We start from the raw sequence: 16,560 nt of genomic DNA on the forward strand, positions 1-16,560 counted from the left end.
TAATTCCAGACAGGATGTTTGTTTCTAGGTGACCAAAGCAATCAAATGCTTTTGGTTTGATTCATAGTTTGACAATTATCTAATATCCGCATTATCTGATATCCGCAAAAACACTGCAATTGCTTTAATTTCATCATCAACAAAACTTTATTTGTTTTTTACAAAGAAAACCATAGAAGTCAAACAACACAGATAAAAATTAGCATCGAGTGCTAAAAGAGGAGCAGTACAGTATACCTCCCTAGCCCCATAAATACAAAATTAAAAAACAGGAGCTATATCAAAAAAAGAAGCAAAGTCCAAAAATAAAAGGACGTCAGCATTGCCCCATAAAATACAGAGTTAACAGCAAATACTGCATCAAAGACGATAAAACTATCCATCAAGGCCCCATAAAGTGCAAAATAGAAGACAGGGACTTTATTAAAAAGGATCTCGTATCACCACAATGCCCAAGATATGTCTATAAAATTTAATCACAGCTGGAGCTGAGCCTAATTGCAGCCCTTAAAAAGCTGAGAACATATAATACGTAGTTGCTTGAAAGCAGTTGTAAAAAGATAAAAGTGGATCTAACCTGAATAAAACATTCTTTTTTAAGTATAGGAATAATAAAACACTTTATTAGTACCTCATAAAAGCTACAGAACATAAAAAAATGCGTCATGTCCTGTGGAGACTTCCCGTCGCAACCACAAAGTGGGAGGCTCTGCCCTTTATGCACCCATGGGGATGGGCCAAAAGATAATGAAAGAGGTCCAAACGAAATCTAGTCAATAAAAACTATTGTGGTTACTTTTAAACCATAAGAGATAGGGCTCAGTTAATAGCACAGTTTTCAGTATAGAATATCCATGAACACTGGGCTTCCTCAGCTTCACTTCTTCTCTGGCCCATATACGCTTGTTAAGAAAATTCTCCTTCACTCAATACAGGTCTCTCCTGCAGATTTTCTCCGGGTTCTAAAATATATCTGCCCTTCCCAAGCTGAAAAAACTTTCTCTAACATACTTGAGCAAGCAAATACGGTTAAAATGATCAAGAGAAGTACAGTCCCTTAAAATGTCCTGACTGAGGGTAGTTCTCTTCTTAAGCCAGATTTTCATCCACAATGATAAAGGACGATAAGCCAACTCATCTGAAAGAAAGGCCATCCCTAATTCTTCGTGTGCTTCTTCGTGTGCTCCAAAGGATAGTATACCCTGCGGTAAGCGGAGCAACCATCTCAAGAAGGTATTTTCAAAAGTTTGCAATACATCGTGCTTGATGTAGCCCCAGATTTCACTGCCATAATAAACCTTAGAGGTACATTTGGCCCTGTAAGTCTGCAAAAGAGCCCTGATGGGTCTACTACCCAGTTTAGAGGCAAAGTTTAAAACAACGGCAATAGCCCTGACAAAATCCCCTTTTTTTTGACTTATCAAGGAGCCCCAATTCAAGGCTGCATTAAAATTGCTAGGTAAGAAAAAACTTCGGTCCTAGGGACCGGCTGAGCCCCTACCATAAATGTATAGGGCTTAACTGGGGGAAGGTCCACCTGCATTACAAACGATTTACTGTTTTGACCAACCGGTCCAGGTCCTCCATAAAATAAACAAAGAAGTTCAACAAGGAGTGTAAACCAATCGCTGTCCTTGCCATGAAGACAGCATCATCAGCATACAGTAGGACAGGTAAACTTCGCTTTCCCAACTGGGGACAGCCAGTTTTTGATTTTAAGAGGACCTGCTCCAGGTTATTGATATACAGGCTAAAAAGAAAAGGAGCCAGAATGCACCCTTGACGAACCCCTCTCTGGATAATAAACTTGTGAGTGACTTTGAGATTTTTGGAACCGGGAACTACAGCTTTGGTGCCTCTATGAAATTCCCTAAAAAACAGGACAATGTCTTTGTCGATGCTGATAGAAAGCACCATCTACCAAAGCTTGGATCTGCTTACGCGATCAAACGCGAAAGACAGATCCATGTAAGCTAGGTAGATGGTGCCAGAGCAGGAGACAGTGTACTTATTTAAGACCATTTAGAGATTTCAACTTTGGTCCACTGTTGAAAAATCAGGACAGAAACCATATTGGACATCAGCTAGGATATTTTTATCATCTACCCAGCTCGAAAGCCTGTCCAATACCATTCATCCCACCACCTTGACCACTGAATCCAAAAGAGAGATGGGCCTATAGCTGTGAGTGCTATCCCGATCTCACTATTTGAAAAAACACGCCAAATGCGGTGCAGCGCACTCAATGTAATTCTTTTATTTCTTTGTTTATTTACTTAACTCTGTTCAGCCGTATGCCGGAGTTTACTACCCCCACCCTGCCCGACGCCCGCCTCACCGCCCCACAACACTCCCTAATGGAGCCGCCACTGCCTGATAGGTATTTTCCATGTGCAAGCCAGTATGGCGTGCACATCCCACATCTTTGACTCCCTCAAACTTAGGGTCCCCACACAAATGGACATTAAAATCTCCTGCAATAAAAACATTAGAACAGTGCAGCTTGTTATGGGTCATATTTCTAAAAAAAAAAACAAGCTGTGAAATATTACATACTTCAGGCAGAGAGGCTACCGCATTATAAAATTTTTAAAGCAATAACTTCTTTGTCCCACTAGATAACAACAAGGCCTGTAAGATTTAGAATCCAGCGCTGCCAACATCGATACCTTTAACGCGTTAAGCAAAGTCACAAGGTCCGGACTGGGCACATCCATAGAGTCTGAGGGACTGGGGTGTGAGCCAATGCTCTTCCTATGCTTAGCATTATTCCCGATCAAGAGGCACTTCCTCTTTGCTCTTGCTCCCTTTCCCGCTCCAGGGCCCGCACCAGGAGCTACTGACTTTGTCTGAATATCCAGTAGTTGCACACTGCCCTGATGAGAGGTGGTTGAAGAGAATAAACAAATTACCCCATCTTTATTCTGATCCATGAGCATAAGATCGGGAGTGGGAACTTGTTAGGTGATATCTGGACTTAAAACACAGAGGCGCTTTGAGGGGTAAATTACGGGGGATCGAGAAAGACGATGAGTAGCCAACTCAATTTCCTTGTACAGAACGCCTAGAGTGTGCTGCAGGAAGGCATCCACGGTAGAGAGTATTCACTGGCTCCTTGGCAAGAGGCCCCATGAGTCGAGGTTTCATCATTATAACTGACCAAACAATTCAGGGAAATATAACCCCATATGCGTCCTGAAGGCTATACGAGCTGTGCAAGAGATGGTGACCTGAGACAAAGACGCAAAACAATAGCGCCTCTGAAAGGAAATGATATAAACTAACAAGGGGGATCGTCGGTAGAGAAGCAAGGGTGCGTAAACCACTGCTACACCATTCCTTACAGAAGACAAGGGCCTGAAATGCTGCAAACAGATGCCCAAAACCTAAGACCTGGATGTTTAAAAGGAGGGCAATTCACAGTTCAGTCGTAGAAACGGGGATGTAGGTTCTCCTACCTGCGTGAGTGTTCCTGGTCCAAAAATGTAGGTTCTCCTACCTGCATGAGGATTCCTAGTCCAAAAATTCTCAAAGTACAAGTCCTGTTGTAGCCCTCTCCAACTAGCTCAAAAGGTACTCCTGCTTCGGGCTTGCAGTGAAGAAGGGGCAACAAGGCAAGACCTAAACCCTAAAGTCAAAGACATAAGAGGGGGGGTCCAGCCCAGCCTCCTCCTGTCTCTGACGGGCACGGACCGGCCCGCCCTTGGCCCGGGCTTAGCCCGGGTGCAGCCCACGTACGTCCCGCAGGAGATGGTGAGCACTTTTATGTGCACAGCGTGGGAATCTGGCCCCTCCTCCTCAGACCATCACAGCACAGCTTCCTGCGACAGAAAGTTCCAAACACTCCCCAGCCAGCGACAGCAACTCAGCGATATGGGAGTCCCGCGCCACGGGAGATGGTGAGCACCTTTTTTTGTACAGCACAGGAATCTGGCCCCTCCTCCTCAGCCCATCACGGTGACAGCATGGCTTGCTGGGACAGCAAGTCCCAAACACTCCCCAGGCAGCAATGGCAGCAACTTGGTGATATGGGCATGAGCGATATGTGAGTAATTGCTGCTTGGGCATCCATGCCTGTGGTTGCAAATTTCCTTTAGTTTGTTCTTGGCTACACAGTTGTGTTGTATTGGCTTTACTTTACCTTCAATACTGATTGTCACTTATGCCCCTTTGTTCCAGTTTACTTGATTTAATATCCGCAAAAACACTGCGATCGGGCAAATGTATTTTTTGCTGTAAATTACCACTTGTGATTTTTAGACCCCTTTTCCTGACTTTTTGCTTTATATAGATGTTCATTGAATCAAACTTGGTAAAAATTAAAACATTTAATTTAGAAAGGAACAAAATGACAGGGTTCATTTTGTCATAGAAAGTATGGTTAGTGCTGTAGAAAGAAAAGTTAGGACACATTTTAAGTGAGTTCTCAAATATCTTCCTCTTCTATTTCATTAAATTATTCTGACATACAGACTGAAACATGCACTTTCAACACCAATAGCAGACTGACAGTTAACTCCATGGTGATCAGGAGTGTTACTAAAGTGATCTAATGAGCAACTAGAGTGCTAACATTCAGAATTTATGCCAAAAGTGTGGCACATCTGAACGCCATCTTGATGGAATCGAAGTGGAAAACTGAAAGCAGTTTATATTAAGGCTACTGCAGTAAATGAGGAAATTATGGAGTTTCATCACTAGAGAAAAAAGAGCCCAACTATAGCACAAATGTCAACAAAATGTAGCCCAAGTATAGCACAATGACAGATGTGTGCAAAACACTTAATTTGTTTTGTTTTTTTGCTGTGTTATGTAGTGCAGACTTGACCTGAAGGTATTGGAGTGCTTTGCATGAGCATCAGTTACATTACACAAGGACAAATCCATTTTGGTGTAGGCATGGGGAGATTAAGTGATTTGTCCAAAATCACAGGATGTCGGTCTGACGCCGAACTTGAACCTTGTTCCACAGTTGCAAAGTCTGCAGCTCTGGCCGTAAAAGCCATATCCTCTCCCTTAAGTGGAACAATTAATCAAGTGATCAACTGGATAAAAAACATAAAGATAGCAAATTTTCTAAAACGTGCTTTGCCACTATTTGAGAACCCAGAAAATAAGACCTCATTCTACTTGTTTAGAGCACTAACCATAATTTCTATGGGAATAAGATCCTCTCATGAAGGATGGTGCAGAGGCAACAAGTTGACCACCCTGGGCAGGCGGGCAGGGCAGTGGCAGCACAGCAGACTATGGGAATGCAGGGGAAAAGGGGACGGGGCAACAAACCAACCATGCAGTACATGCAAGAGAGGCTGTGGCAATATAAAGACCATTGAGGGCAGAAGGAAGAGGCATTGGCATACAACCATACATGCCAAGAGACCAGATTCAGGCAGAAGTCTTCTGATGTTTTTAGGCCCAAAAGGGCTTTATTTTATGTCACCTGCCTAAAATCTCCTCTTTTTAAAAGTAAGTCAATGGGGAAAATCAATTCCCCAGGTTTATTTTCCAAAATGCTCCCTCTTACCAAATTAAAAATGTTGGCAAGTAAGATATAAATTGAATCACGGAGGCCAGGCAAAATGGGGTAGGGACATGGACTCAGATAACAGGGGGCAGAAGGGAGATGGGCAGGGGTTCCAAATTGACCTTACAGGGCAGGCGTCAGAGGTTGCAGCAGTACAATATACCAGACAGAGCAAGTGGGACGGGAGTGCAGTACAATGGATCACGGAAAGCAACACCGATGGGACAGGGCCATGCATGTGGACTTGGACAACAGACTGCAGAGGGGAAAGGGGAAAGAGGCAAGGGCAGCAAGCTGGCCATACAGGACAGACCGGAGGGACAGTTGCAACATAACGGACCATGAAGGGCAGGAAGGATGGAGGGGGCATGGGCAGGAAAAGAGACCAGACAAGGTAGGAGGGAGGGAATATGGGTCTGCACATGTAAAACAGAGGGCAGGGGGCAAGGGGGAGGGCGGTACGGGCTTCCAGCACAACACACCATGGAGGGCAATAGTGAGATTATAATGGCATACACACAGACATACCCATACAGCCATTTACACACCCATACACACAAGGATACATACAGTACCAGTATACAGCTACTCACTTAAAATATGTTAGAAGTAGTATCACTCAGTAGTAGTGCACCTAGCATACTAATTAGGCCTGCATGGTAAATTCTGTTCCGCTCGCGGAATTTGGGTAATTTCGCGTTCCGCGGAGAATGCGCAATTGCCAAAAATTGGGCGATCTGTGGCTTCATGGAATTCTTTGCTTGTTCGCGCTTTCAAAATGCGTGTTCGCGAGATATTTCCCCCGAGCACGCAAACAGTGTTCGTGAACAGGAAAAAAATATCGTGAACGGGCAGAATAAGCAATTCCACGTGTTTGCGGAACTCTGCATGCTCGCGGAGATTTTTTACCGTTTCGCGGAGCTTTGCGTAGCGCGACTACGCAAATTCCGCCCACCCCTAAATAATGTAACTTTTGTAGTAGGTTAGTATATATGTTTAACATCCATAAACTCTTAAAAACACTTACACTCATTTGAGGATGTCATCAGTGATGCCAATAGTATTGTCATTTGAGAGGTCATGAGTGATGCCACTGACTATGTAATATGTGAGGTCATAAGCAGTGCATTGCAAGGGCATAAGTTATAGCTAGCTCAGGTAACTATAACTGCTGAATTTCACTGGTTTTGTGAGAGTGAAATCTGAGCCTAACTATAACATCCCTGTAACCTTTGGTTTTTTTAAGTGAATTTCTAAGGTTTTTCAAATTCCATTTCCTAACTGTAGCGTCCCTGCAACCTTTGGTTTTTAAGTGAATTTCTATAATTTTTTAACTGGTAGTACTGTTTGCAGAGTAGTGGAGAAAGGAGGCGGGCCTCCGACCAGCTCTCAGGAGTCATGCTGTGTCGTACTCACTGGAGGTAACAAGAGGGCTTCTTGGCCCCCATGAACCCTCAGCATCCAAAAGGACTTCATCCCCCAAACAGCAGTGCACCAGGAGGCGTGTTTGCAGAGTAGTGGAGAAAGGAGGCGTGGCCTCCGAACACCTCTCAGCAATCCCGCTGTGTGGGACTTACTGGAGGTAACAGGAGGGCTTGTTGGCACCCAAGGACCCTGTGGAGACAAAGGGACTTCACCCCCCAATCAGCAGTGTGCCAGGAGGCATGTTTGCAGAGTGGTGGAGAAAGGGGGCATGGCCTCTGAAGTCCTCTCAGCAATTCCACAGTGTGGGACTTACTGGAGGTAGGTGGTGGTCCCCAGGGAATAATAAGCCCCAGGAGGGGGGACCCATACACCCCCTTGTTTATTTGGAAAACACCCCAGGATCTGGCCCACCCAGGGGCCAATCATTAATGAAGCACAGGATCCCGTTTTTTTACAATTTGGGGGATCCCGCTGAAATTTGTTCTAAAAAAAGTTTTTTTTAACCCTGCGAGGTCCCTTTGGGAGCCCCCCAAGAGGCCTATGGGGTCAGGGTATTTCTACCCTGCTCCCTTTTCTTTTTATCTTTTTTCTGGGACTTGGCTCAAACCGAGTCCCAAGATGGTTGCCAACACTTCCTGGTTTGAAGTGTTGGCAGCCAATCAGATCTCAGCACAAGATCAGGTGGTATCGCAGATCCTCTGCATCTCTAAATATACAAATTTGGATTTTCTTTAATATTTCGAAAACTACCAAATGGATCTACACCATTTTACAAGAAGGGCGCTTTCTAGACCAACAGCTACCTTTCTGCCAATTTTGGTGTAATTCCATTCATCAGATCGGGCTGTAGCTGTGTCTAAATTTCTAATGGAAATTAACATGGAAAAATGACGGATCACCCTGAAAATTACAAGACAGCAGCTGAAGTGAGCTTAAACTAGTTTTGAAAATTCGCAAGGATTCATCAAGCAACGCCAAAGTTATTGGCAAATAAAAAAATGCTCTTCCTATGGAATCTTTGGCTCGCAAAACGCAATGTACAACAGTGTCACAGACAGTGTTAGCGATTCCTAGTCGGGTCCCAAATTGCCTGCCTCATTAAAATTTATGAAGCAGGTGCTATTTGCGACCCCATTAGGAATGGCTAGCACTCCCAGGGATTGTGGCCTGCTGGGATTAGCAGACCGCCATGTCTGTGAACTGCTTTTTAAACAAAGCAGTTTTTTTTTAAATGCAGCCCGTTTTCCTTAAAGTAAACCGGGATGCATTTAAAAAAGAAAAATGAAATGTTTCTGTTTAATTTTTTAAGAGAAGGCAGTGGTCCCTGGGACCACTGCCTGCTCTTAAAATATATTTTCGCACACACTCACAAAGAGGAAGGGTTTCCCCAGGGGACCCCTTCCTGTTTGAGAGTGGTTTACCACCTACTTGAAGTAGGTGGTAAACTGCAAGTGTTTTGTGATTGCAAATGCGGTCGCAAAACAATCATACATTGCAGTTAGACTCGCTATTAGGAAGCAACGCCCTTCGCACGTCCCTTCCTAAAAGCGAGTCGCAAACCATATTTAGAGAGTCGGTAATAGGTTACCAACTCACAAAATAGGGTTTGTACATGGGACAGACCAATTTTCTAGGCGTAAACGGGCCGAATTCCTGTTTGCGACCGCAAAAAAAGGTTGGACATCTGCCCCCAAATCCTAACTATAACTACCTACTGGTGACCGCCAGTAGGTAATATATAATACATATATATGTCCTGACAAAAAACAAAGGTTACAGGGGCGTTATAGTTAGGAAATAGAATTCGAAAAATTCTTAGAAATTCACCGGAAAAAATTACGTTACAGGGATGTTATAATTAGGCTCAAATTTCACTTGTACAAAACCAGGAAAAATCAGCAGTTATGGGTACTTGAGCTAACTATAACATACTCCCCAGCAATGCACTGCGTATGAACTCACACATTATATCTCTCATGATATGGTCAGTAACACCATTGATTCCATTGTTTTGGCATGGCAAAAGTCCTGGGGAGGTGGCGGTCCCTGAGGCTGTGGGGATCCTTGCAGCCCCCTGCATTATTTAAAGAGAAAGACCCGGGGAGGTGGGAACCCCTGGGCCTGAAAGAAGGTCCGCAAGGCCTCGGCTTTGTTTATACAGTAAGCCCCAGGGAGGCGGTGGTTCCTAGGGCTGCGGGTGAGGCTATACACGCCCCCCACACTAATTTAATAAATATCCCTCTGCATCAGTTCGCTATCGTTTGCCACGGGGCACGTGGGGTGCAACATGCTCTATTTTATCAATGGCTTCCATTTTTATTATTTGTTCATTTTCCAGCTTTAAAAGTTCTTCATTGAATGTACAACACTCTCGCAGTGTTGGCATGAGGCAGATTATAGATTTATTTTCTGCAATTGTTTTGTATATTTTTGCAGGAACTATATTTTCATTTGGAAACAAGTTGGTAAGTAGCCGACTTTGCAAAGCTTGTTTGCCATGTTCTGTCAATACTCAAATTCTTATATCTTGAAGAATGGTTCCATAATCTTCATCATTTGCTTTTTCTCGCATATTTTTAATGAGTTCTTTGTACTCAAAATATGACCAAATGTTAACGTTTCCAACACTTCTCAAAGACTTTCTGGTGTCTTCGTGCACAAGCGTTTTAAATACTGGTTGCCCTTTTACAGGAGTAAGTTGCAGTAGATCACCAAAAACTATCACATGTTTTCCTCCAAATAAGACATCGTATTCTGTTTTTAAAATTTGAAGCATTCTTAAATGCACAAAGGCAAGCATTAAGTTTAGGACCATGCTCACCTCATCAATAATCAGAAGTTTCATTTTCTTTAGCACTCTTGAAACTTCATAACAAGCTTCTCTAGATAGCTTGTGATATTCCAATTTATTTTTATGTTCCACAGGTAGCATTAGTAAACGATGTAATGTAATTCCTTTAATGTTGTGTGCTGCCAATCCAGTCGGAGCAGTTACAACACAAGACAAATGTGAGTCAGTTATTTTCCGTAGATAAGTGGTCAAAACTTTAATCCAAAAACTCTTTCCTGTACCAGCTTGACCACTGATATACATTCGGATATGTTGAAATGATGTGCATTTGCATTCTTTCTTTTCATGAAGAAAACCATGGTCGATCTGTTCTCTAACTTGCTGATATATTTCTTTCTGTTCAATATTTAGTTGTTCTTCCAAGTTTTCTAAGTCCATAATGTCTTCTTGAGCTTGATGCATTGCTGTTTCCACTTCATACATAGCGATTGCTGCTTCATTATGAAGAATTGGTTGTTCTAGTGGATCTTGACTCAGGGGAGCAGAACTTTGTCTTGAGAACTGTCTCTAGCAATTTCAGCTGCAATAGTAGCTTCTTGATCAATTTCTTCATTCAATATTTTCAGATAATTGGCAAAAACTGGGAATTCAATGCTATCTTTACATGCATTGAAAGAATCTTCATAGCACTGAAAATCTCCAAGTAATTCCAATTCCGTATGCCAAGGCTTGAACAGTTGCAAAAGTGCTAAATAGTAAAATTCTTTACTATCAACAGTATCACAACTCAGTTTCCTGTGATTAATCAGACTCCTTTACTATGTTTCACCAAACAGCCTTCTGAACTAATCACTGCATATTTTCCTTCATTTATGTTTTCTGTAGTTTTTTTCTTAAAACTGTAAAATTGCAGCACTTCATAGAGACATATGTTCTCAAGATGAGGACTTCTATTTGGATAGTATGTATCCAACATGTTTGTTTTGACAATATTCTGTACTTTCCGGTTAATTTACTGCTAAATATTCAATTTCTTGTATAGGTTTAAGTACTTGAGTTCACGTTTCAGCAACACCTAGACTCACCCAAATGATCCCTCTTGACTTTGAATATAAACTTGCAGACGATAACCGATCCAAACATTCGTACTCTTCTCGTGGGAAATTTCTTCCCACATTTCTTTCAACTCCGTCTTTTCTGATTTGTTATATATGATGTTACATACAGAGCAACAGCAATGGAATTGTCCGTAACATACTGGATATCCATATTAGCATTCCACATTGAGAGAATAACTGGATTATAATCATTGATATACTTTGATTATTCACGTCTTCTCAAATTGTACGTATTTTTGGGAGATTTTCTAGTGATGGTATGTCTCACTGCTAACATGAAACGGTTAACTCTTCCTTTGGATATTACTGGACGTGGAAATCCAAAACGGCATTTGGTATAAAATTTTCCTTCGACTTGTATTTCCGTCAACAATATTTGCCACATTGATGACTTTGGAATCGTAACACTTGTTGCCTTAAGGTGTTTTCTTCTTCTCGTTTAGGTATAGCACATGTAACATAATCTTCAATAAAAGATAAAAGAGTGTCATCCGAATCAGTTCCAAATTTGGGTGCATGCTTGATCCATAAAAGCATATGTATATGAGGAGCACCTCTAGCTTGATACTCCTTTCTCCAAAAGAAATCAATAACTTCTCCAAGAGGAGGATTCTTTTTATTGCAGATAAAAGACATAATAGCTTCAAACCTATGGTTGTAATATCTGCATACATTTACAGGATCCAAAAAGCACAATTCTCCAGGTATCTTGTATTCAATATTTTTAATATTTGAATTTGCTTCTTGAAGAAATTCAAGTAAATCATCCCAAGCATATTCAGCACAGCTTAGGGTAACAAACCACGTAGGAGTTACTAAGTTCCTTAGCATGCATTTAAATTCTCCATGACGACGATACCAACACTCATTAGTACCGCGCTGACATGCCGTCAAATTAATCAGTTGAGATTCTAAATTATCATCTCTCTGATGTTCTTTATCCATAAATTCCTTTGCAGAAACATTTTGAAGATGTACTCCTGTTTCTAATATGTGTTTGACTGCATATGAAAGTCCAGACAAGTCACTCTCAAACAAAAGATGAAATATATATGGGATACATTGTCGAAATCTTGGATCTTCTGCAGACAATCTTGTTGTCCGATGTTCTGATGCAGGAATCTGCACTGATCGTTTGTCATATCGACCACCTTTTCCAGTTGGGAACAGCTGCGGAAAATAACGAGCTTCCAAACTTTTTTCCCATGCACTCATGGGAGTCCCCTTCGCTTTCTTCATTTGGAATAATAAAATAGTATTCCCCATCACTTCTTTTGAATGAAGTGGATGTACACTGTAATGTTCATAAATGTCTTCACTTTTGGACATGTCCACTTTCTCAGTTTGACCACTTGACGTTTCACTATCATCTCCTAAAAGTATTTCTTCGTCTTCCACATGCATTTTCTTGTAGTAATCATTGTTTTTTATAAGATATAATGTGGCCATTTGCACTTTCATGACATCCACTAATTGCTACAAGATTTTCTTACTCTTAGTAGGAAAACCATTAACTAGAATAACTAGTGGTTCACTTTCTACATTCTCTACACCAATAGTTTCAATATTTTTCTTTAAATCTAGAGGTAAATATACAACACTACCTTTTAATCCTCTCTGTAAATCTGTAGGAGGCAATTTATCTGTTTTAGGCTTCATACGAACAATAGCCTGAAATGGGTGCACACATTGAATCAGAATAGACTCATATGTGTTTAAATCTATCAGTTCTGGAGGAATAGTCACCAACTCTAGATTACTATGGATAGCTCTAGCAGGCATTTTATTATTGTCTAATTTGTTATAACAATATTTACAAATACGCTGATCAGTTCCCAAATCAAAGTAATCCTCTACCAACAAATAAGTTGCAAATTCCTTCCACTTATCATTATTTTCTGTTTCACTTTTTAAATACAGATCAACAGTCCTAGTCTGATTTTTATAGTGAGTTTGCCGACAACAAATACAAGCATAATTTGGCCTCCCACACGAAATTATCTTAAACTTTGTAATTTGTTCTTCAAACTGCTCTGTACTACTATCTTCCACATTTTCTTCAACACCTACTTCTATCAATGTCTCACTTTGTCCACTCTCTTCTTCAGGACCAACGTAATGAAACTCTATTTCATCACAAACCTTTTTTACATCTGATACTGACCCATGCAAAAGAGCACTGTTAAAATTATAGCTGGACTATTTCCGTAATACAATCTTCTGACTAACTTCCACATTTGAGAATGATGTACTGCTAACATTCTAAAATGATGAAAAACTCTTTGACATACTTTTCTAGAAAGACAAGCCAGAGAATGACCTTGCAAACCAGTATCTTTTCTCATTCTGCAAGGATCTAGTCCTTGCAACATCTTAATCTTTTGTTTAAGACTTAATTTTACTATAGACTCGTCAGAAATTGCTTAAAATATCAATAAATTCTTGTCATATACTACATATACTGCTACAGTCCCATGTATACACTGGAGCTTTAGGACGTCTCCCTAGAACTTCATCAGCTATCACTTCTTCTACATTTCTGGGAACCATCTTCCCTTTCTCAATTGGACAACCATTTCTAACCTCATAAGCTCGACCACAGGTATCAACTGCAAGCAATAATGTATTGGTTTGAAAATAACTCTCTTCATTAAAAAAAGGCTCTGAACTTGAACTGTGTTTCCATTCACCCAAAAAAAAATCGCAAAAGTGACTTCTGTTAATTAGTCTCTTCTTCTTACTTTGGGCCTTCATAAAATGTATTGGCTTATCAAATGATCGAATTCTGTTTAAAACTAAAATGAATAAATTCCTTTTTAATTGAAAAGCCTTCTCCATCATAGTTTCAATCTGTTTCTTCTTGTTATAAAATGCTGATCTTCTTTTATATTACCACACATCTTTCAACGAATTAGACACAACTCTATTGTAAAACATTCTCTTTCTAATTTCTTCATACTGAGTCTTCCTCCTTTTACCATACAATATTTTTTTAGAATGTGATTTCCCATTATTTTTGCATTTTTTTCTTATTTTTTTGTTGTTGTTAAGGCATTCTTTGTAATTTCCACACTGTTTCTAGACTTTGAATTTTTTTTAATAAACTGTTTTGTTCTCTTACCGCAAGATTTTTTCTTTTTCCCCACATGTTCTTGTTCATCTAATTCTTGCTGTTGTCTTTACTTCAAATAATACTCCTTTTTTGTTGTTTCCTCTTTTCTGTTTTTTTAGCCATGGTAAGTTTTTTTAATGATGATGAACAATATCTGTTTTAAAAAAGATATATATAATATTATTAAAATAAACATATAAAATATACTATTGTATGAGTAAACAAACATCTTTTACATAAAAATCATTTAAACACTTTGTTTTAAAATCAGAAACCATTTACTGCAGTATACAGGTACTAATTGAATAATTCTAGGACTGAAGAAGTGAATAAGTAGTGTTTACGTGTTTTGAGGACTGCAACAATATTGGATAGATGATTATAATACTGTATGTATTAGTACCTGGGTCATTGCATGAGTACATAAGTACTGACTGGATAATAACAGTACTGCATGAAAAGAGAATGGAGAAATCGTTAATGCTTGGATTTGGCACAGTGATCAGATAAGGATATGGTACTGGCTGCATAATTAGAAGACTGCACAGAGAGTGACAGTGTGATTATTGCACTTCATGAGTACTTCCTGTATTTTTGCAGGAGTGAATCAGTAGTCTTCAGGGGGTTAGCGGCCTGCATAAATTGTCCACATTTGACTGTAGCACTATGTGTCTTAATGCCTAACTCATTGTATAGGTGCATGGACAGTGACTGGGTAGATAGAGTGCTGGTAGTTGACAGCAGGGTGAGTTTATAAGTGCTTCTGTTTTGGCACAGAGATTAGATAAGGACATAGTTCTGTCAGGAAGATTGCGAGAGTGGACAAAGCCTGATAGTGTGATTTGGGCATTGCATGAGTACTACCTAGATTATTGCAGGAGTGAATCAGTAGTCTGCAGGGGGTTAGGGGCTTGCATAGATTGTGCACATTTGACTGTAGCACAGTGTCTCTTAATGCTTGAATCAGTGTACAAGTGCATAGACATTGACTGAGTAGGTAGAGTGCTGGTAGTTGAAAACAGGGTGAGTTTACAAGTGCTTCTGTTTTGGCACAGAGATTAGTTAAGGACATGGTTCTGTCAGGATAATTGCAAGAGGGGAGAGAGAGTGACAGTGTAATTGGGGCACTGCATGAGTACTACCTAGATTATTACAGGAGTGAATCAGTAGTCTACAGGGGGTTAGGGGCCTGCATAGATTGTGCACATTTGAAAGTAGCACGGTGTCACTTCATGCCTGAGTCATTGTCCAAGTGCATACATAGTGACTGGGTAGATAGCGTGCTGGTAGTTGACAACAGGGTGAGTTTATAAGTGCTTCTGTTTTGGCACAGAGATTAGTTAAGGAAATAGTTCTGTAAGGATGATTGCAAGAGTAGACAAAGACTGGTAATGTGAGTGGGGCACTGCATGAGTACTATCTGGATTACTGCAGGAGTGAATCAGTAGTCTACAAGGGGTTAGAGGCACGCATAGATTGTGCACATTTGACTGTAGCGCTGCGTGTGTTAATGCCTGAGTCATTGTAAAAGTGCATGGACAGTGACTGGGTGGATAGAGTGCTAGTAGTTGAAAGTAGGGTGAGTTTATACATGCTTGAGTTTGGTACAGAGATTAGATAAGGACATAGTTCTGTCAGGATGATTGCAAGAGTGGACAAAGATTAATAGTGTGATTGGGGCACTGCATGAGTACTACCTAGATTATTGCAAGAGTGAATCAGAAGTCTACAGGGGGTTAGGGGCCTGCATACATTGTGCACATTTAACTGTAGCACAGTGTCTCTTCATGCCTGAATCATTGTACAAGTGCATACACAGTGACTGAGTAGATAGAGTGCTGGTAGTAGAGAACAGGGTGAGTTTACAAGTGCTTCTGTTTCGGCACAGAGATTAGTTAAGGACATGCTTCTGTCAGGATATTTGCAAGAGTGGAGAGAGAGTGACAAAGGGATTAGGGCACTGCATGAGTACTACTTAGATTATTACAGGAGTGAATCAGTAGTCTACAGGGGGTTGGGGTGTGCATAGATTGTGAACATTTGACTGTGGCACAGTGTCTCTTCATGCCTGAATCATTGTACAAGTGCATTCATAGTGACTGAATAGGTAGAGTGCTGGTAGTTTACAACAGGGTGAGTTTATAAGTGATTGTGTTTTGGCACAGACATTAGATAAGGACATAGTTCTGTCAGGATGATTACAAGAGTGGACAAAGACTGGTAGTGTGATTGGGGCACTGCATGAGTACTATCTGGATTATTGCAGGAGTGAATCCGTATTTTACAGAGGATTAGGGGCCTGCATAGATTGTGCACATTTGACTGTAGTGCTGCATGTGTTAATGCCTGAGTCATTGTACAAGTGCATACACAGTGACTGAGTAGATAGAGTGCTGGTAGTTGACAGCAGGGTGAGTTTATAAGTGCTTGTGTTTCGGCACAGAGGTTAGATAAGGGCATGGCTCTGTGAGGATGATTGCAAGAGTGGAGAGAGAGTGACAAAGTGATTGGGGAACTGCATGAGTACTGCCTAGATTATTACAGGAGTGAATCAGTAGTCTACAGGGGGTTAGGGGCCTGCACAGAT

This window comes from Triturus cristatus, chromosome 7, assembly GCF_964204655.1.
Source record: "Triturus cristatus chromosome 7, aTriCri1.1, whole genome shotgun sequence".
NCBI classification, from domain to species: Eukaryota; Metazoa; Chordata; class Amphibia; order Caudata; family Salamandridae; genus Triturus; species Triturus cristatus.